This window comes from Apodemus sylvaticus, chromosome 23 (genome assembly GCF_947179515.1).
Source record: "Apodemus sylvaticus chromosome 23, mApoSyl1.1, whole genome shotgun sequence".
NCBI lineage: Eukaryota > Metazoa > Chordata > Mammalia > Rodentia > Muridae > Apodemus > Apodemus sylvaticus.
This window is the reverse complement of record NC_067494.1, coordinates 33,204,837-33,225,719: the sequence shown is the minus strand read 5'-3', so window position 1 is coordinate 33,225,719 and position 20,883 is coordinate 33,204,837. Positions and strand designations below refer to the sequence as shown.

Genomic DNA, 20,883 nt, shown 5'->3' with positions numbered 1-20,883 from the left:
GTGTGAGAAAGTGTATGTATGTGTGTGGATGTTGTAATAGTGTGTGAATGTGTTTGTGTGTGTGTGTGTGTGTGTGTAAGAGAGAGGGAGACAGAGAGATAGAGAGACAGACAGAGATAAGAGAGAATGAAACAAGCTTGTATGTATGATCATGGATATGCTCACCATATGTGTAGACATTGGAGGACATTTTTGTCAGACCTTAGCTATTTCCTTGTGTGAAACTAGGTTTGTGGCTCAGTACTGTATATGCCAGGCTACCTGGCCCACAACTCCCAGGCATTTTGATGTCTGTCTTGCTTTTCCTACTTCCTAGGTGTATGTGCTCTACGACTGCAGGTGTAAGTGCTTATCGTTCACAAGCATTCACATTCAGGCCCTCCCACGTTGCAGGGCACGTGTTCTAACCACTTGTCTATTTCCAAGACTCCTCCCAGGTTTTGGATGAGAATCAGACACCTTGGACATTATGAGAAATGCATCTGTCATTCTAATGTTTGTAAATAAGCTGCCTTATTACATTTCATGAGCAGTGTTGGGGTTCAGGAAACAGCCCACAAGCCACTCATCCACCTGGGTCATGCAGGGATAGTTTATTGGACACATACCCTGGTACTGGTCACTCAAAGATGCAGGTCAGACTCGGGAGTTGAGATTGCAAGCCTGACTGCTTCCCAGAAAATGCTTATAAAAGCAACCATAAAAGCTCATACACACATGCAGGGAGTCTTGCCAGGCAGCTGGGTGGTTGGTTCAGGTTTAAGCTTATTCTTGCTAACTATAGGAAGCAATTCTAACTGACCTTAGTTATGATTGTCCCTAAAGAAGGGCAAGGGTCAGAACACCAGAACATAGAACTTATTGGGATGTGCAGCTAATGGTTAGCCAGGCGCAAGAAAGGTCCTCTGTAATAATGTAAGATGGCTGGGTGCAGGTCTAAAATGAAATGGCTATGGTAATGTCAGAATGGCTGGTGCCACCTAGGTCATTTTTAATTTTTTATTTATATATTTTTATTTCTTAATGTCTGCTTTTTATTTGAAAAAAATGAACCTTTGCATTCTGTTTACAGATTGTCTATTTTCTTTTTTTAATAATTTTTATTTTCAATATTCTTTGTTTACATTCAATATAATTTTCCCTTTCCCAGGGATAAGTACCCTAAGCCCTCTTCCCTCCACCCATTCCCCTATCAACCCCCTCCTACTTCTCTGTCCTGGTATTCCCCTACAATGCTGGAACAAGCATTTTCAGGACCAGGGACCTCTCTTTCCTCCTTCTTGAGAGTCATTTGATATGTGAATTGTGTCTTAGGTATTCAGAGATTCTGAGCTAATATCTACTTATCAGTGACAATATTCCATGTGTGTTCTTTTGTGAATAGGTTTTAATTGCTGAGTAGTATTCTATTGTGTAAATATACCACATTTTCTGTATCCATTCCTCCATTGAGGGACATCTGGGTTCTTTCCAGGTTCTGGCTATTATAAATAGGGCTGTTATGAACATAGTGGAGCATGTGTCCTTATTACATGTAGGGGAATCTTCTGGGTATATGCCCAGAAGTGATATTGCAGGGTCATCTGGAAGTGTTATGCCTAGTTTTCTGAGGAACAGCCATACTGATTCCCAGAGTGGTTGTACCAACTTGCATTCCCACCAGCAGTGGAGGAGTGTTCCTCTTTCTCCACATCCTCACCAACACCTGTCTCCTGAGTTTTTAATCTTAGCCATTCTGAAGGGTGTAAGGTGAAATTTCAGGGTTGTTTTGATTTGCATTTCCCTAGTGACTAAAGATGCTGAACATTTTTTAAGGTGCTTCTCAGCCATTTGAAGTTCTTCAGGTGAAAATTCTTTGTTTAGCTCTGTACCCCATTTTTAATAGGGTTATTTGGCTCTCTGGAGTCTAACTTTGTGAGTTCTTTGTATATATTTGATATTTGTCCTCTGTCAGATACAGGGTTGGTAAAAATTCTCAAATTCATCTGGAATAACAAAAAACCCAGGATAGCTAAAACTATTCTCAACAGTAAATGAACTTCTGGGGGAATCAGTATCCCAGATCTCAGGCAGTACTACAGAGCAATAATGTTAAAAACTGCATGGTATTGGTACAGTGACAGACAGGTAGATCAATGGAATAGGACTGAAGACCCAGAAATGAACCCACACACCTATGGTCACTTGATCTTTGACAAAGGAGCTGAACCCATCCATTTTCAACAAATGGTACTGGCTCAACTGGAGGTCAGCTTGCAGAAGAATAAAAATGATCCATTCTTATCTCCTTGTACTAAGCTCAACTCCAAGTGGATCAAGGATCTCCTCATAAAAGGAGACACACTGAAACTAATAGAAAAGAAACTGGGGAAGACCGTTGAGGACATGGGCAGAGAGGAAAAGTTCATGAATAGAACAGCAATAGCTTATGCTCTAAGATCAAGAATAGACAAATGGGACATCATAAAATTACAAAGTTTTTTTAAGGCAAAGGACACTGTCACGTGGACAAAACAGTAACCAAAAAATTGGGAAAGGATCTTTGCCACCTAGATCTTAACAAGTAGAACATTTTTTTTTTGTTAAGCTGTAACATCATCTGGGACACATTAGTTTGAATGCACTGTGACACCCAGAGTGTAGGCATGAGGACTTTAAAGCAGAAGGTGCAGCAATCATTATAACCAGAGTCCTAAGGACAGCAAAGCATCCTACCTGCTTTGATTTCTAAAAGCCTAATGTCAGTCTCCATAGCCCACCTAGGCCATTGCCTTGGAGTGCCTCCCAGCCCTGTCAGGACAGGTCCTGCTCTGACCTCATGAGGAGGGAGTATGCTGCAGTCCAGCTAGCATATGTTAAGCTGTGGCCACACCTGCATTTCTTTGAGTGCGATGAGAGGAGTTGGTGGAGTGGTGCTCTCTGTGATTTCATTGTATCTTGGGACTTGTGTGTGGACTTTGCTTTTGATTTGTTTGTGTGTGAGCTTATGTATTCGTGACTAGATCAGTGTGTGTTTGGGAGGAGTGTTACTTGAGTGTGTGTGTGATTGTGTGTGTGTGTCTTTGTATGTGTATAGAATGTGTGTGTTTTGCTTTAAGTTTCCTTGTGTGTGAGTAGGAATACCTGTGGGTGCGTTTGAGTGCACCTGTGTTTTTGTGTTGGTGTGTGTGAGAGTGTTGTGTGTGAGAGAGAGTGTGCGTGTGCACGAGTGTGTTTTAGGTGCATGTGTGGAAGGTATGAGAACACCTGTGTAAGGGATAGTGTTGAGGCGTTTAGTCAGCTTGGCCATTGTTTCTAAGGTAAGATATCTACCTTATTTTTTTTGTAAAGATTATTTATGTATTTATTTATTCACCTTATGACCCGTCCAGCAGGTCCAAATATTCCAGGGTCCCGAAGAGGTGCTACCTGAGGGTCATAAGGGTAGGGGAGAAAGAAGGAAGCCAGGCAAAGGGGGGTTCAATTGTTGAGGCTTCGTTTAATGTTTCGGGGTACACAGGTTTTAAGCTCTCAGAGGAAGAGCTCTTCTCAAGGCAAGAACAAAGGAGGGAGGGGCAATCTTAGCAGTTTCAGTGGGAAGAGATAAGGGGCCTCAGGTGGAGACATCTGATGTTTGCATAGTCTGGAGCAACCCTCAATTATCTCAGGACGTCCTTCCACCAGCAATCATGGGAGAGGCTCTTCTTTTTTACTCAGGACCTTTGCCCTGTCAGCCTTCTGGGCCGAAGTGAGGATATCTAATGGCTTCCCACATTTCCTCCCTTTCCTTATATTAAAAGTGGAAAGGTCTGGGCAGAAATACTGGGCAAGGGGGCCAGACCGAAAATGTGTAGCTGTCTCTTGTCTTAGGATCGACCTCTCTTATCCCTCAGCCTTACCCGTCGTAGGGTTACCTTGTCATCCTCAAGGCCCCATGTCTTAGGTTGGTCAGGGGATGGAGGAAGTTGCCCGTCCTTAAGACGGCTACCTCGGGTCAGCTCCCCCTTCAGATAAGCCCAGGGATGAATAAGTGGGAGCCAAACAGAGTCTCACAAAAGGAGATTATTGGAATTGAGCCTCTCCCCGACAGGTGCTGCGGTTGTTTCTGTCGAGCTGTCTCGTCCCCAGGGTCCAGCATTTCTCCTGTGTCTAGTCGATGATACTGTACCGAGACATAATTCTTGGGTAGGGTAGAATCTATTCGTGATTTAATGAAGCGGGTTAATCATTGAAAAGCCCAGGTACCAAAGGAGATTAACAGTAATAACCCTAAGAAAGGTCCTAGAATAGAAGGTAATAGGGTGGAAAACCACGGTGACGTGGAGAACCAATTTTTATACAAAGACTCCTGTTGTTCTCGTTTGCTTATGCGTTTCTCTAGACTCTATTTTATATCCTCAGACTGTCATCTACCAGTCCTGCCTTGTCTACATAAACACAGCATTCTTCCCTTAAGGCTGTGCAAAGTACTCCCTGCTGCAAGAAGAGCAAATCAAGACCTCTCCTATTCTGTAATACTACTTCTGATAAGGAGGCAACAGTAGTTTCTAAATTGGCTAAACCATCTCTGAGTTCAGCCAGGTCCTTATCAATGGCAGCACTAAGCAAATGATATTGTTGTCGATTGTGTTGAGAGGTAACAAGTGAGGCGATGCCTGTTCCTGTTCCGGCTGCCCCTAATCCTAGAATAACAGCAAGGGTGATAGCTGTAATAGGTTCTCTCTTCCCCCTATGGGGCATCTCAATGTTATCATCCCAGAAGTTTAAAAGGTCTCTTGGCTCATGAATGCTGGAAGTATTTGTACTAGCACGCAATAATTGTGATGCTGGATGAATTCAGGTATTATAATATAGGTAGTCAATCCTAAGGAACATGCCAAATAGGCATAATTTGGGGCTAGCAAATACTCATATTGATCATCAATAGTTATGGTATGGTTGCATATCTCTAACAATTGTTGAGGGGGGAGCATATGTTTTCCCAGAACACAGCTTCCTACCCTGGATACCTCTGTGAGGGTGAATCCTAAGAAATTTTCATTTAAACCCTCAGAATCATTGGTATATGTAAAATTTCCAAAAAGAGCAACACCCTCGTAGAATGGAGGAGAGGCCAAAAAACATATCCAGCATTCTATATATTTAGATGAATTAGCTTTCTGTTCCTTAAGAAGCAAAGCAGAGGCAGATGCATTAAGGATGGAAAGAATTACTGAGATGACTGCACGGAGCCCCGGGGGGATGCTGGGTTGGAACAAAGTAGTCAAGGAAGAATTTTGTGAAGCCCGTGTGGCTGATGGATTCCTAGGCTCTGGGGCTTCTCTGAGTGATGAGGGGGCAAAATTAAGTAATTGATGATTAAGTCCAATGGAGGCTTGATGTACATAGGGTAATGTCTTTTCCAACTGCAATTTAAAGGAAAGACATGGGTGTCTGCCTGCTCTATAGGTACATAGGCCCCACTCAGCTCCTCATGAAGCTTCCCAGGCAAATTTCTCTCCCTGGCCTGTAGAGGTTATTTGTAAAGGTATTACACCAGGACCTGAATGAGGTCCCAAAAAGAAGAGGGATTCCAATAGATATCAGCCGTGGTCTCACAGCCCCAAGAGGCACAAAAGTATTTGTCATGGTAACCACATTTCTGTCCTAAGGATTGGTCTCGGTGGCCTCCAGGGCAAACATAATTGTTCCTGCACCAAACTTAGGGCAGCGTGAACCTTTTCTTTAGGCATGGACCACAGATCGATCCAGACTGGGTCGTTTGATTTCTAAGATATTTGATCAGCCTGGAGTGCAGGGTTATCAGCAGTCTTTATGAAAAAGGTCTGCACCCAAGCCTTTCCTATCTGTATTAGGGGTGGGAGCCAGGGGTTCTGTTATTCCTTGTGCATATTTGCCTAATCCTTTTCCAGGGAGGAACACCATTTTTAACATTTGATTTGTAATAATTTCATTAGGACTACACATCATCATCCCCATTTGGGATAGAATATCTCTCCCCCAAAGGTTAACAGGGAGTCCAGGTACTACAAATGGCCTAACTGTTCTTGTATTCTTTTCCTTATCCCTATAACTTAGAAGCCTTGCACTTTGTAATGTATCTTGTGACTGTCCTATTCCCTTCAAATGTGTAGCCGTGGCCTCAAGAAGCCAAGCTGAAGGCTAGTGCCTGGAGGAAAGCACTGTTGTGTTGGCTGCAGTATCCAATAGGCCATGAAATGGTTTGCCTTCTAGCCACAGCGTCATCATGGGCCTCTCCTCGGTCAGCTTCTGAATCCAGTAGATATCAGAAGAACCAGGGGAGGAAGAGCCACACCTTTCTCCTTTGTGGGGAAAATGTCCTATCAAAGGAAGGGGCAATGCTTGTGCAATGTGTTGTCCAACTCTGAGTGTTACTGGGCCCCTTGTGGCAGTGGCAAGAAACTTGATCTCTCTTGAACAGTCAGCATCTATTATAGAAGGGAGTATAATAAGGCCTTAAAGGGAGCTTGAAGCTAGTCCAACTATCAAGAAAAACATACCAGAAGGTGGGGGCCCAAACTTTCTAGATTCTATAATAACAGTCCCTACCCTCGGGGGTTATAACCTGGGTGATAGATGAACATAGGTCTTATCCTGAACTCCCTGGTGTTGCCCTAGATAAGGCATCGGCACTGGTGTCTGCTCCTGTACTTGGGGGTATGCTGTGGCCTGAGAGTAAGGGCCCCGATGTGGGGCCTTCAGCCCGTTTCCCAGGACAACAGTAAGGGCTTGCCCATGGGCGTCGGTCCTAGAATGGCATTCGTTAGTCCATTGTCTGCCTCTTTTACAGAGGGGACAGATTCCTGGATGGGCAGGTTTTATGGTTTCTTGGCCAAGGGCAGGATCTGGTGTCTGCTTAGGAGCCCTGCGTTCTCTTGCAAAATGACCAGGCTGTCCACATTGAAAGCATGTCTTGCTCCTGGGATGACTGGAGTCTCCTGTCTTTTGAAAGACAGCCCCAATAGCCAAACTAATGGATTTAGATACCTGCTATGTAAAGGGGTCCACCTCATTACAGAGCTTAAGTATTCCTGAGATATCAAGGTCTTTAGTTTTGCCCTGTAGCGCTGCTCTGCCTGCAGGGTTGGCATTCTCAAGGGTGAGCTGTCTAACAAGAAGCCCTTCATTTTCATTTTGTCCTAGAATCCTTTCTGCAGCTTCCTGCAATCTCCCCACAAATTGAGCATAGGGCTCTTGGGCTTCCTGAATTATTTTGGTTAAGGGGGTAGTGACTGCCCCTGCGGCAGGGACCACTCTCCAAGCAGACAAGGTGGCTTGCACTGTCTGAGCAAGGATACCAGGGGATAGTCCCCGTTGCATTTCCTCGGACGTGAATGCACCCCTTCCACACAGCTTATCTGCTGTCCAGGAGGCAGTTTTACTCAAGGTTTTTTTCTATCTCTAGCAGCAAGGTTCTCTGCTCTGTCAATGAATTCTGATTTCCAAGTTAAGTATTGTCCTCTGCTGAGGATGGATTGCACCACTTTAATCCATTCACTAGGTATAAGATATCCATACCCCGAGAGCCCTTCTAAAATGGAGATGGTAAAGGGTGCATTCATGCCGTAGTTTTTTACAGCTGAATGCAATTCCTTAATACTCTTAAATTTAAGTTTTTTGTACATGGGGCACAAGGTCTCATAGTCCCCTTGGTCAGATTCTTCTCCCTCAGAGTCCTCAGCAACCTTATCATAGTCTTGTCCTCCCTCAGTTTCTTGGTCCTCATCTCTGTCTCCCCCTTGATTAAGACCGGTGCTGTCTGGCTCGGGTTTATCTTTGGTTTGCCTATCACGGGCCTTGGTCATGACTGGGAAGGTTAGTTTAGGCTAATGTTTCTTCCAGGGAGGTCTTCTGTTAGGGGAATCTTGTCCCCTTCTCATAGTTTCTTTTAAGTTCTGAATTTCTAAAGAAAGGTCTCCTAATTCTTGTTGCAAATGTAAGACCTGCCTGAGCCCAATAATTTGCGCCTGGAGCATAGCTTTTGTTTGAGTTAATCCTTCAACCACTGCGATTGGCAGAGGAGCAGGAGGGACCAACAGCATCTGAGTTAGGTATGGTGGGGGCCAAGCAAATCTGGGTCTTTGTGTGAAAAAGACTTGAGGTTCTCGGCTTGCATCACCATACCTTTCCTCTTTGTACCTGGCAGCTTCCTCCTCTAACTCAGCCTCGGAGGCTGGGTCTAATTTTGAGTCTGAGAAACAGCACAGGCTGCACTTGTCTGAAGTTTCATTTTGCCCTTTTGAAAACTCCTTAAGAGAAGGGTATATACTTCTAGGAATTTTGGGATCCTCTAGGGATTGCGTAACCTTGGGAGGATGGACCTCCGAGTCCTCAGGTATATCTACAATCACAGAGGGACGTGAAGAGCACAGCTCACCCTTGCCACCTTCGCTTTTGCATGACGGCAGTCTTGAGGCTTGCAGAAAGTTGCCAGCAACAGCTAACAGACAGGCACTTTCTCCTCCATTCTCAGCATCTATTATTATGTCCCGTATAAGGCCCCAGTAACTAAAAAATGCATGAAACACTGGTTCACCTGTTTTCAAAATCCTATTAATCTCTTTACCAACCCTATTCCACGTTAGCGGGTGAATGTCAGGTCCACTTAAAACCAACCAAGGGCATTTTTTATCAATAAAACAAAAGAACATAATTAAATCTTATTTCTTAACTCTTATTCCTCCCTCCCTGAGTGACTGCTTGATTTCTTCTATTAAAAAAAAAAGCTTCTTTTGATAGTTGTTTCCCCATGACATTCAGACGACAATTGTTCGGCCACTCACCTGCCCCTCCAGCGACTCACGAGCGATGAGGTCTGTGGGGTCCAACTTCCCCAGGTTTTCTCCTCAGTTGTCCAGTAGTTGACCTTACTTCGGGTCACTAGGACCCATCCAGCAGGTCCAGTTATTCCAGTATCCTGAAGAGGTGCTACCTGAGGGTTAAAGTGGGGGGAAGAAGGAAGCCAGGCAAAGGGGGGTTCAATTGTCGAGGCAAGTTTAATGTTCCGGGGTACACAGGTTTTAAGCTCTCAGAGGAAGAGCTCTTCTCAAGGCAAGAATAAAGGAAGGAGGGGCAATCTTAGCAGTTTCTGCGGGAAGAGATAAGGTTCCTCAGGTGGAGACATCTGATGTTTGCATAGTCTGGAGCACCCAACAGTTATCTCAGGATTTCCTTCCACCAGCAATCATGGGAGAGGCTCTTCTTTGTCAGTCCTCCGGGCTGAAGTGAGGATCTCTAATGGCTTCCCAAAACCCTCCAACCCAATCATAGCCCCCCCTCACTTCTCTCCTCCTAGTTCCACCTTGTACAGAGCCATATTGGGGCAGTTATGCACATGGTTTGAGTTTGACATTAGTCAAGGACAATCCCTGGCTTTGGGCAGGAATCTGCCATTAGGATATAATAGGGAAGTAGGTTAAAGCAGGAATTTTTATCCTTGGGTGGAGTGCTAAGAATGTACTTGACTATGGCCAAGGTTATCTTCTCCCAGATAGCCAGGATCCTGCTCCACCTAGGGTGGAGTGCTTGAAGTAAAGGTTAAGTTCATTGTTCCTCCAGGTCTAGGAATTCCTGAATTAAGCAGGTGACCCACCCAGCTGCCAGAGCAGTCAAGACAAGAACCTCCAAGAGAAGCTAGACAACTTCCACCAGAACTCAGCCTGGAGTCTAGGGGGGAAGGGTTTGCCCAAACTGTTAAAAGGTCTGGTGCCATTAAAGTTTCCGGTTTTGATCAATGAATATTGTCTTAGCCCTTTTTCTTTTTGTCCCTTCCCTATCCATCCCTCAGTTTCTGTTCCAGCAACACACTTCGTAATAGCTGCAGGCAGCTATGGAATCCAACACCACCTCACATGCCCCTCCTGCTATATTACCTCTCCTTCTCAGAGAAAGGTAGGCTGACTCTTGGGTACCATCCTGCACCTGGATATCTAGTCCTAGTAGGACTAAGCCTCTCCTCTACCACTGAGGCCAGGAAAGGCAGCCTAGCTAGGGGAAATAGATCCAAAGACAGGCAACAATGTATGAGACAGCTGCATTCATTAGGGTACACCCCTGAAGATGAGATGCATATCTTCCTTTTTTTTCCCTACCTTTTAGGTAGCATTTATACTTTGTTGCCCCAAATGAGTTTGGGAGTGAAGAATCAGAAAACCTCAGACCTGAGTCCAACCTTTTTGGCACAGAGAGTTTCCACTCTCAGTATGTAATTGTAAAGACCATCGGCCATGGAAGCTGTTCCAATGTCAAGCTGGCGTACCACCGCCTCACAGGCACCCCGCTTGCTGTCAGAATGATTCATAAGAGAGAACGCTGGTGCCATCCTGTCACATCAGAGGTGGAGATCATGATGACTTTGAATCACCCCAACATCATCTCTCTCTTCCAAGTCATTGAGACAGAGAAGAGAGTATACCTCATCATGGAGTTGTGTGAGGGTAAATCACTTTACCACCATATACGAGAGGCTGGCCACATGCAGGAGGATGACACCTGGGATATATTCAAACAAATGTTAAGTGCCATGAGCTATTGCCATGACCAAGGTATAGTTCATAGGGACTTGAAACCAGGCAAAATCATGATAGACATCAATGGAAGAATAAAAATTATTGACTTTGGGCTCAGTGCCCAAGTGAAGCCAGAAGAGCAGCTGAGCTATCAGTGTGGGACTTTCCCATTTGCACCTGAGCTCCTCCTTGGCAAACCATACGATGGCCCCAAGATTGATGTTTGGACCCTGGGAGTTGTCCTGTATTTTATGAGCACTAGCAGAATTCCATTTGATGCTCCCAACTTTAATTAGAGCTGCAAAGACAGGTTGGGTCAGGGAAGTATCCTGTCCCCTCTCCCCTATTAAGAGAACTCCAGGATTTGATTAGGCTTTTACTGACAGCAAACCCAAAAGTCTCTGAACTTATGAGGCATCCTTAGATCACAGAAGATCCCCAGGTGTTCACACATCCTTGTGAGGAGCTGCCCCCACTCAGGCCAGACCTGGCCATTATAAAAGCGATGGGACACCTTGGATTCAGAGAACAAGACATAAAAGATTCTTTATTTCAGAAAAAATACAACCAGGCCATGGCCCGTTATTGTTTCCTGAAACGACAGGCTGTTCATGAATGTGACAACCTGACCCGTTCTAAGCCCATGAATCCACTGAGGACGCCTTTCCCTTTACCTGATGATCCTGATACTTTTCAAAATTGAACTAAGTTGGAGAGAAAAACAACGAGCATTACTCTGGTCATCATCCACTAGTGAAATGTCTGTCCCTAGAGAGAGGAGAGCAAGAAGTGTCAGTTGGCCTGGTGTCCTTCCCTGCAGGACACTCCAGACAACACCCACAATGTGCCAAGCCCACATAAGTTCTAGTAGTGTGCCCCGCATTTCCTCCATGCACTTTGGAGCCAAGAATAGCCAGAGCAATGAAAGCACAGCAGACCACCCCACCACCTCAGCAAAGGATATGTCAGAACCCAGCAGGGGCCCACCCAGAAGGTTTACGTGGTGGGCCAGGAAGATGGGAAGAACGCTCCTGAGTCTGTGTTTCTGTATTCCAATGCAAAACAGATCTTGTCTGAGGCAGAAAAAAGTCTCCCAACAAAAATGAAACACTGGGAAGGCGTGTTAAGAAAAACATCAGGCCCAGCCCAGATATATTTGTGTACAAGAATGTATCTATTTTATTTGTGTCTGTGTCGGGATTGTTTTGTTTGTATGTTTGTTTTGTTTTTATGGTTTTTTTGGTTTTTTGCTTTTTTCAAGACAGGGTTTCCCTGTGTAGCCCTGGCTGTCCTGAAACTCACTTTGTAGACCAGGCTCGCCTCGAATTCAGAAATCCTCCTGCCTCTGCCTCCCAACTGCTGGGATTAAAGGTGTGCACAATCATTGCCCAGTGATCATGTCTCTGTCAACTGGAATATTATACTTCTGTCTATGTATATGATATGATGCATGGGGATTCTAGGTCTAGACACTGTGTGATGATGTTTAAACAGATCTAGCATGCCATAAGGCATCTATAGTGAGTATCTGGCACATTGCACTAGAAGGAGAAAACAGGAAGGTACTGACGATGCTAGGAAGAGGAAGTAGGTGAAGGAAGAGGAGGAGATTCTGAGGGAGGGGAGGATTGGATGGAGTGGGAACTAGGAGATGGGGGGAGGAAGGTTCAGAGGAGGAGGCAGCTTGGGGAGCAGTGTGGAGCAGGGTAACCACAGCTGGAGAGATGCCCTGTGCCGCTGAGTTTCTCAGTCCCTCACACTTGTGTTGTTGCATTTTAGAAGATCACCAGAGGATGCCCGATGCTACCATCCTACAGCCACAGTGTTGGAGAGGACACAGTGTAGACATGGACCTCAGGAGGAGCCTAGTGGAAAGCCATCATGTTCTCGGTCTGTTAGCTTCAATCAGTGCCCTGAGTCCAGCCAGGAGGAAGGAAGCAAATGAAGATATCCCAGGTGGTCCAAGGCCATCGCAACATCATCACTATTCAGAGCAGGGGCTGAAAGCCTGTGCAAAGCTGGCAGCGACAGGAGCCCCCGTGTCTACCCAGGTTCACATCAGACACCTCCACCACGTGCATGTTCCTGCCTCAATCTTAGTAGAAGTTATAAGGCTTCTTGATATGTTTGTCATAACTCTGAGAATTAAATCGATGTTTGTGTAAGACAAACTTGGAGATGTCCCTGCATCTTCTTTACATAGGAAAATTGGCCCTGTGGTGTTTAAAAGCCCCAGGAAGACAAAGTTCAGGCCCCAATTCACCAAATCATTAAAAGTGCCTTTGAAGGGACCAAGATTTCAGGTACCTGAAGGGGGAAGTGTAGAACCTAAGTGTGGACTTTCTTCTGGACCCAGCAAGCATTCTCAGAAGTACCATGGAGAACATTAGGTACCATCAGCTTGACCCACTTCTACAGAGGCAAGCATGGTAACCCTGGGAATTCCACATGCAGATGAAGCATGGGTTGGTTCCCAGGGTTGTGAGGAGCCACAGGTCCATCCTGACCCACAGGGTAATAATTGCATGAGACAAGGTGTTCACTCTCACTGTTCTAACATTTTCCCCTTAGATCCACTGGTGTGATTCCCTTATTTCTGATTGCAGGCAAGTGTCCTTTAGTGAACAAGTCAGATCTGGGTAGAAGGAGAATGTGTGTTGAGAGAGAGAAAAGATGTTTTCTGTGACAGGACAATCTCTAGTGACACAGACCAGATGTGCTCTGCCACAGGGACATCACCTAACAAGGCCAACTCTGAACCCTATCATACCTGATAGATTCCCAGTGCCTAGAGAACCTCATCTCACTGGCACTGAAGCCATTCCTGTGTTCACCTGTCACTGATGGCTCTCAGATTCCTGAGCTGTCCTTATACCATTTTCCACTTGTCCCAGTATTAAGCCCTTGGCTTCTTTATGTCACAAATCTCTTTAGGAAGCACCCTTCTCTAAACTGCACTCTTTACCTCATATAGATTCTGTCTCAGAAGCTCTCAGTGAGCAGATGTGTGGCACATGTGTTTGTCTGTGCCTTTGTGCCTGTTCATGTGTTATGTGTGCACATGTGTGATTATATATGTGTGTTTGTGCATGTATACATACAAACATGTAGGCATGTGCATGGTTTGTGTGTGTGTGTGTGTGTGTGTGTGTGTGTGTGTATGATGTTTGCCAACATATATTACACTAGGAGTACCCTCTAGCCTGCCTCCAATCAGAATCCTCAGTCCTATCACTCTGGTCATTCTCCTGGCCTTCTAGGTTTTTCTCCTGCCTCTCCACATATATGATTCTGTCTCCCTTTTTCCCTCCTACTCCTCTCTCCTAATCAGGTCTTTACCTCTCCCTGCCTCTGGTGATTATTTGGTAAAATCATGGTATGCTTTGTGGATTTCCATGTCATCCTTTTCCAGGGGTCATGCTATTCTTTTCCTTATTGTTACATTTTAGTTTATGTGCTGCTGAAGCAAGTACCACATCCTGATTTTATGGAGGTATTTTCTGAATTGAACCTCCCTCCTCTCAAATGACTGTAGCTTCTTTCTAGTCAGCCTAAAGCTATCCAGCACACCAAGCTTAGGGAATGAGTACCACTAAGTAGAGTATTTGCTGTAGATTTGGGTGACAACTTTGTCAGGTTGAAAACCCCATGCAGGCACCATTGCAAGCTCTTTCATGTACATCCTTAACTTTATGACTAACTCTTAGGGATATGCAATTTTCACTTTAGAATTGAAAGAAGGCTTTTGCTGAATTTTTCCAACCTAATTGCCCAGTAAAAGAAATCTCAAGTCAAACAGTATCACTACAAGCTGTAAGCTTATATTGGGAGGATCTCCCAGTAAACTACTCTATTCCCATCTACATCATCCCTTATCACTTGGGGTTTCTCCAGGACAGGAGCTTCTCTTCCTTGTCTTTGACAATCCTTCATAGTTCCTCCCCCTTCCTCATTGATCCTTTTCTCCTCCCAGTAACTCTCAGCTCCTCCTCCTTCCTCCTACCCAATCATTGTCTCTAGCCTTTAATTGAAAAGTTAAGTGGGGAGAAGGTTCACAAGACACATGTGTGCATGATTAACTACACCTCTGCATCCCCTCCCAGGAGTTTAATTAGCATCGAAATACAAGCCCTGGGCTCTCCACAAGTTAGTTGCTCTGGGAACCAATTGAACCAGAACACAAAAGTCAGAGGAAGCATTAAGTGCTTCCATTTGGATGAATGGAGTTATGATAGTAGAGCAGGCCTATCAGACTTCAGGAGGGACTAAAATGTACCCATTACTTTTATTCCAGGGAATGTTCTGGTTACAGAGTTGAGAGCATTCCCCCGGTATATATTTCTTGGCCTACACATAGTCCTTGCCCTGTGACTGATTGTCAGTTGACCTGGCTAGGGCCCTTTAGTTGTAATCTGCAATGGTTTGCTTCTATATGTTCAGGGACTGAAGCATGGAAAGCAATGCCATCACAGCACGGGGGTGGGGTTACCATTGAAGAGGAGCCAATCCTTATATGTGGGATCATTATGGGTAACATTCAAAACCTCAAACTCAAGAGACTGTTTTATTACCAGAAAGATTCACTGACTGAGGCTGAGGCACCTGCTCAGTTAGAGCTCTAGGTTACTGTGCAGAAAAGACTGGGCTCAATCTGATCCCTAGCACAGTGCAAACCACGCTTCAACATGCACACCTGTAATCCCAGCCCTCCACAAAATTCATTTTCTAGGCCAGCCTGGGATACATGAGACCCTGTCTCACAAAGTAAAGACAATGATTAAAGAAAGGGGGGTGGCTCACATAGCCCATGATGATGCCGGATGGATAAATGGACAAATTTGAATAAACCCTTTTTCCTTCCCTAACTGGTCCAAATTGGTCAGGGTTTCTTTTGCTTATTACCATTCAGGAAGGCTGAGATGTAGCCACTTAGAAGCACAGCTGTACCTAGCATGCTCAAAGCACTGGGTTCACCCTAGCATGAAAAAATGGTGACAGAAACCTGTCCTTACTCTATGCTCAACAGGCCCAGCCTAGTATGGAGAATGGGGGCCTTCATGGTCAATTGATTTTTTTTTCTCCTTTCTCCCTGGTAGCAGGAAGATTCACTCACAAAGGCCCCAGCCCTCTCCACCTCTGTGAAAGGCATAGCATGAAGATGTCTCCTGCTCTTGTGGAAGCATTTCATCTTCCCACCCTGTTGGATGTCACCTAGCAAGTGGCAAGTCTCCATGTCAGGAGAGAACTCTAGCTCTTAGGCCTGTGAGCTCCAGAGGCAAGCACAGTGTAAGACCCCCCAAAAAACTGAGGGTGCCCCAGCGCCCCACACCCCGGAAGGCGACACTCAAATCACTCATGAGAAATGGTCTCGATGCAATAACATGAGGATTTCTTTATTCCAGAATTCTGGGTTCCACAGCCGTACAAATCTCAGGGTTAGAGGACTGTGGATCACGGGTGCCGAATTGCAACAGCTTTTATAAGTTTACGACAAAGCCCGTGAATGACAAACCAATCATTTATTAGCATGGAGACCCCAAGAAATTTGAGCCAAACGATTTGTACTTATCCATAGTTTTTAGGCCAATCAGTTTAAATTATCGGAGCCAGTGGGCCAATTAGTTTCCTATTTTCTTGAATGTCTATAGCTGTGTGAACTCCTGCATAGGGGTAATGGCTTAAGTATACAGAAGCAAGATAAGCTTAGCCCATTTCCAGTTATCTTATGGGGCCAGGATCACCTATTCAAGGCCTTTCTGCTAGGTCTAAACAAAGTGCAGGCTCTGGAATGTGACCTTTTACCTAGTTTCTAACATAGTGACATAGCATTTTAAACTTCTGACTTCTTGGGGTCATTGGAGTTAGGCTGTATTTTCTATCCTTTCAATAGCACTCTAGTTTGCAGCTGTCTTCAACTGTGTCTCTAATCTGAGCCTACCGTACTTCCCCTGTGATGGAGGGGGATGTCCATAAATGTGCTCTAAGGAGTGGGTCTCCCACCTCTAAAATGAGGGTGCATGGGGGAGACCTTGGATTTCTGTCCATCTGTAGTTCTAAGACCTGGCTGGTTATAAAGTCAGGCTTTTAATTTTAATTTAAAAAATATCAGGGGTAGGAGCTATGCTGTGCTGCTCATACCTTTAATGCAGGCACTAGGAATGCAAAGGCAAGAGAATCTATGTGAGTTCAAGGCCAGTCAGCCATGAGACTCAGTCAAAAAAAAAGTTGGTAGTGGGGGTGGGGCTGGAAAGGACAATGGCCTGACTTCCCTGACAAGTGTCCTGTGTCAGAAGCAAACCTGCTCTTAGCAATGAGTGCTTGCCTATCAGATCTGGTTTTATTCCTGCCTGCTGGTCCAAAGAGTCTCTCTATGTTTAGTCTTTTCTTCTATCAGGGTCCCAGTGCGTACATTAATAAAGCTTTTAAACAAACAAACAAACAAACAAACAAACAAACAAACAAGTCTAGTCCATCTGAATCTCCTCCCACCTTAAATAATCCCTTTCAGCCCTCCAGCATGGCTGCCAGGCTAGAGTTTCTGTTGCCTCTCCTGAATGATGAAACCCCTGATTGGCTATTGCATTTGGGCTTTTCCAAAGACCTAGGTCCTGGGTTCCACTAAATTGAATTCTCCTGCCTCTCCCACCCACTGCTTTTTTCCACTGAAACAAAACATGAGAGGAACTCAAGTCCCTGCGGATGCCTGGGGCTCTGCTTCAGAGGGTTTGGGAGGCACTGGCCTTGCAGTGTTCTGACCCCTAGGGCCTGAAGGTGAGTCACTGTGTCCATTTGATGTGAACCCTTCTTCCCTGACCATGGCCCAGGAGCAATGAATCAGAGTCTGTGAACTCTAACTCCTACAAAAACCCTCTGGAAGAGGACAACCTGTCATTGGCAAGCACTGATGTTCTTTGAAGCCACACCCTGCTCCCCTGGGACTGTAGAGTAACAGGAACACTGATGAGGAGACCCAGAGCAGATGGTTCTGTGTTGTCTTTGGACCAGTTACCAGAAGTGCATCGCTTGTTGCCAGCAAAGAAGGCCTGGGAGCTGCTGCTTGCTGGTTCTAGTGATCACGCCAGGCAGGAAGTAGGTGAGAGAGGGTTCTAAGGTACATGTCAGTGCTGGCACCAGTTCTCCCACCCTTCGAGAGGTAGAGAGGTAGAGTGCTCTTATCTGTAATCTTGTCTGACCACACTAGCTGGAGAGTGTCCCTCCAGGTGTGCACAGCAGGAAGCGACCTTGACTGTTGGGCCCCCAGAGCCTTTGATCCTGTACAATGCCCACACTGATGCCAAATCCTTGTCCCTCTTGTCCTTCAACAGCTTCTGTGCTCCTTCATCCAAACCTCAGCAGTCAGCATCCTGGCACCTCACCCAGCCATGCTTAGGCTTTGGGATCCTTTCTAGTCCTCCTCTTCCTCTTGGTTCTGATCCTGACTCCACTCCCTGATATGCCTGGGGCTTTGGGAGCATGGAGAGCTGGGACTGTGAGTCCCTGGACAGCAGCAACAGTGACTTGGGGCCAGAGGAAGGTGAGCACTGAACCAGCTCCCAATTGAACTCGGGGTGGGGTGGGGTGGGGAGAGGAGGGGTGGGAGAATGATGCGAGCAGAACCTGGTCAAAGCCACCTTGGCTTCCCATCCCAGCACGAAAAACCAGATTACCCCAGGGTAGAAGGCAAGAGTGTGGGGCAGAAACCGAGGCACAGAGTGGGAAGGAACACTGCTTGCTTAGCAAATCTGCACCTCCCCTGCCTGTCCAGCTCCTGTGGAAGGCGCTCTAACACCCTGTGTTCCCTGTGTTCTCTCTTCCAGACTCCTCATCCCTGGATGGGGTGTCCCTGCCCCTTGATGTAATTTTCAAATCAGCAATGAGTTCATTGCTAATTTCAAAGATGAAGGGACACTCAGAGGCTTGCGTTCATCTCTTGGGTCTGCTAAAATTTGAAAACAAAAAGTGCATATCCTGACCCAGGTAAGAATCACCTGGATGACCTGAATAATTGTGAGAATTTGAGATTTGATTTTAAACAAACAACAAGCAAACAAACACTGGATCGGCAGGGGAGATGCCCTGGTGACTCAGAGCACTGGGCACCCATGCAGAGGACCCACCTGATGCTCCCTGTCATCTGCACCTCCAGTTCCAGGCTCTGACTCTCTTGGCCACCATGGGCACCTGGCATGCACAGAGTGCACACACATACATTAATAAACAAAAGACCCATACACATAACAATAAATACCAAGAATAAACTATTCTGTGGGCTTTTCTAATGTGTTAAATAAAATGATGGGATGTTTCCCTTTAAGATTTTTTTGAAAAATAAGCATCAAAAGTAATGTTCTGGAAATGAGTCTGCAATATGCAGGTGAAATGATAACCATGTAAGATAATCAATGTGCTTTTTATTTTTTTATTATTTTCTATATTTTTGTTTACATTCAAAAGGATTATCCCTTTCCCAGTTCCCCCCTCCCCATAAGCCCCATAATCTCTCTTCCCTCCGCCCTTTCCCATCAACCCCCTCCCACTTCTCTGTCCTGGTAATCCCCTACAAGGCTGGATCAAGCCTTTCCAGGACCAGGGCCCTCTCCTTCCTTCTTCTTGGGAATTATTTGATATGCAAATTGTGTCTTGGGTATTCAGAGCTTCTGGGCTAATATCCACTCTTCAGTGACTGCATTCCATGTGTATTCTTTTGTGAATGGGTTACCTCACTTAGGATGATATGTTCCTGTTCCAACCATTTGCCTATCAATTTCATGAATTCATTGTTATTAATTGCTTAGTAGTACTCCATTGTGTAAATATACCACATTTTCTGTATCCATTGCTCCATTGAGGGACATCTGGATTCTTTCCAGCTTCTGGCTATTGTTACAAATAAGACTGCTATGAGCATAGTGGAGCATGTGTCCATATTGCATGCCAGGGAATCCTATGGGTATATGCCCAGGAGTGGTATAGCAGGGTCTTCCGGATGTGTCATGTCCAGTTTACTGAGGAACTGCCATACTGATTTCCAGACTGGTTGTACCAGCTTGCAATCCCACCAGCAGTGGAGGAGTGTTCCTCTTTCTCCACATCCTCACCAACACCTGCTGTCTCTTGAGTTTTTTTTGTTTAATCTTAGCCATTCTGACTGCTGTGAGGTGAAATCTCAGGGTTGTTTTGATTTGTATTTCCTTAATGACTAATGATGTTGAACATTTCTTTAGGTGCTCCTCAGCCATCCAAAGTTCTTCGTGTGAAAATTCTTTGTTTAGCTCTCTACCCCATTTTTAATAAAGTTATTTGGTTTTCTGGGGTCTAATTTCTTGAGTTCTTTGTATATATTGGATATTAGCCCTCTGTCAGATGTAGGGTTGGTGAAGATATTTTCCCAAGTGACCATTGATGTGTGGGTTCATTTCTGGGACTTCAATCCTATTCCATTGATCCACCTGCCTGTCACTGTACCAATACCATGCAGTTTTTAACACTATTGCTCTGTAGTATTGCTTGAAGTCCAGGATACTGATTCCCCTAGAAGTTCTTTTACTGTTGAGAATAGTTTTAGCTCTCCTGGGTTTTTTGTTATTCCAGATGAATTTGAGATATGTTCTTTCTAACTTTATGAAGAAATGAGATGGGATTTTTTGATGGGGATTTCATTGAATCTGTATATTGCTTTAAGCAAGATGGCCATTTTTACAATATTAATCCTACCAATCTGCAAGCATGGAAGATTTTTCCATTTTCTGAGGTCTTCTTCAATTTCCTTCTTCAGACACCTAAAGTTCTTGTCATATAGATCTTTCATTTGTTTGGTTAGAATCACACCAAGATACTTTGTATTGTTTGTGGCTATTGTGAAGGGTGTCATTTCCCTAATTTCTTTCTCAGCCTGTTTATCCTTTGAATATAGGAAGGCTATTGATTTGTTTGAGTTGATTTTATAACCAGCCACTTTGCTGAAGTTCTTTATCAGCTGTAGGAGTTCTCTTGTGGTGTTTTTTGGGTCACTTAAGTATACTATCATATCATCTGCAAATAGTGATACTTTGACTTCTTCCTTTCCAATTTTTATCCCTTTGACCTCCTTATGTTGTCTAATTCCTCTAGTACTATACTGCTCAAGATTGCTCAAGTACTAATTGCTCAAGTACTATATTGAAAATTGGAGAGAGAGGGTGGCCTTGTCTAGTCCCTGATTTTAGTGGGATGCTTCAAGTTTCTCTCCATTTAGTTTGATGTTGGCTACTGGTTTGCTGTATATTGCTTTTACTATGTTTTGGTATGGGCCTTGAATTCCTGATCATTCCAAGGCTTTTAGCATGAAAGGATGCTCAATTTTGCCAAAGGCTTTTTAGCATCTAACGAAATGACG

General features: G+C 44.8%; 1 protein-coding gene, 1 non-coding gene and 1 pseudogene across 8 annotated transcripts in view; 2 read left to right on the top strand and 1 right to left on the bottom strand.

Annotated features, from left to right (window-relative positions):
* Positions 1–20,883, top strand: part of LOC127674161 (UL16-binding protein 1-like) — a 564,502-nt gene that overhangs the window by 72,623 nt on the left and 470,996 nt on the right. The gene's annotated exons all lie outside the window — the stretch shown is intronic.
* Positions 7,804–12,673, top strand: LOC127674218 (sperm motility kinase 2B-like; annotated as a pseudogene).
* LOC127674277 (U6 spliceosomal RNA) lies at positions 13,876–13,981 on the bottom strand. Its single transcript, XR_007975328.1, has one exon. It is a non-coding gene; the product is annotated as a U6 spliceosomal RNA (small nuclear RNA).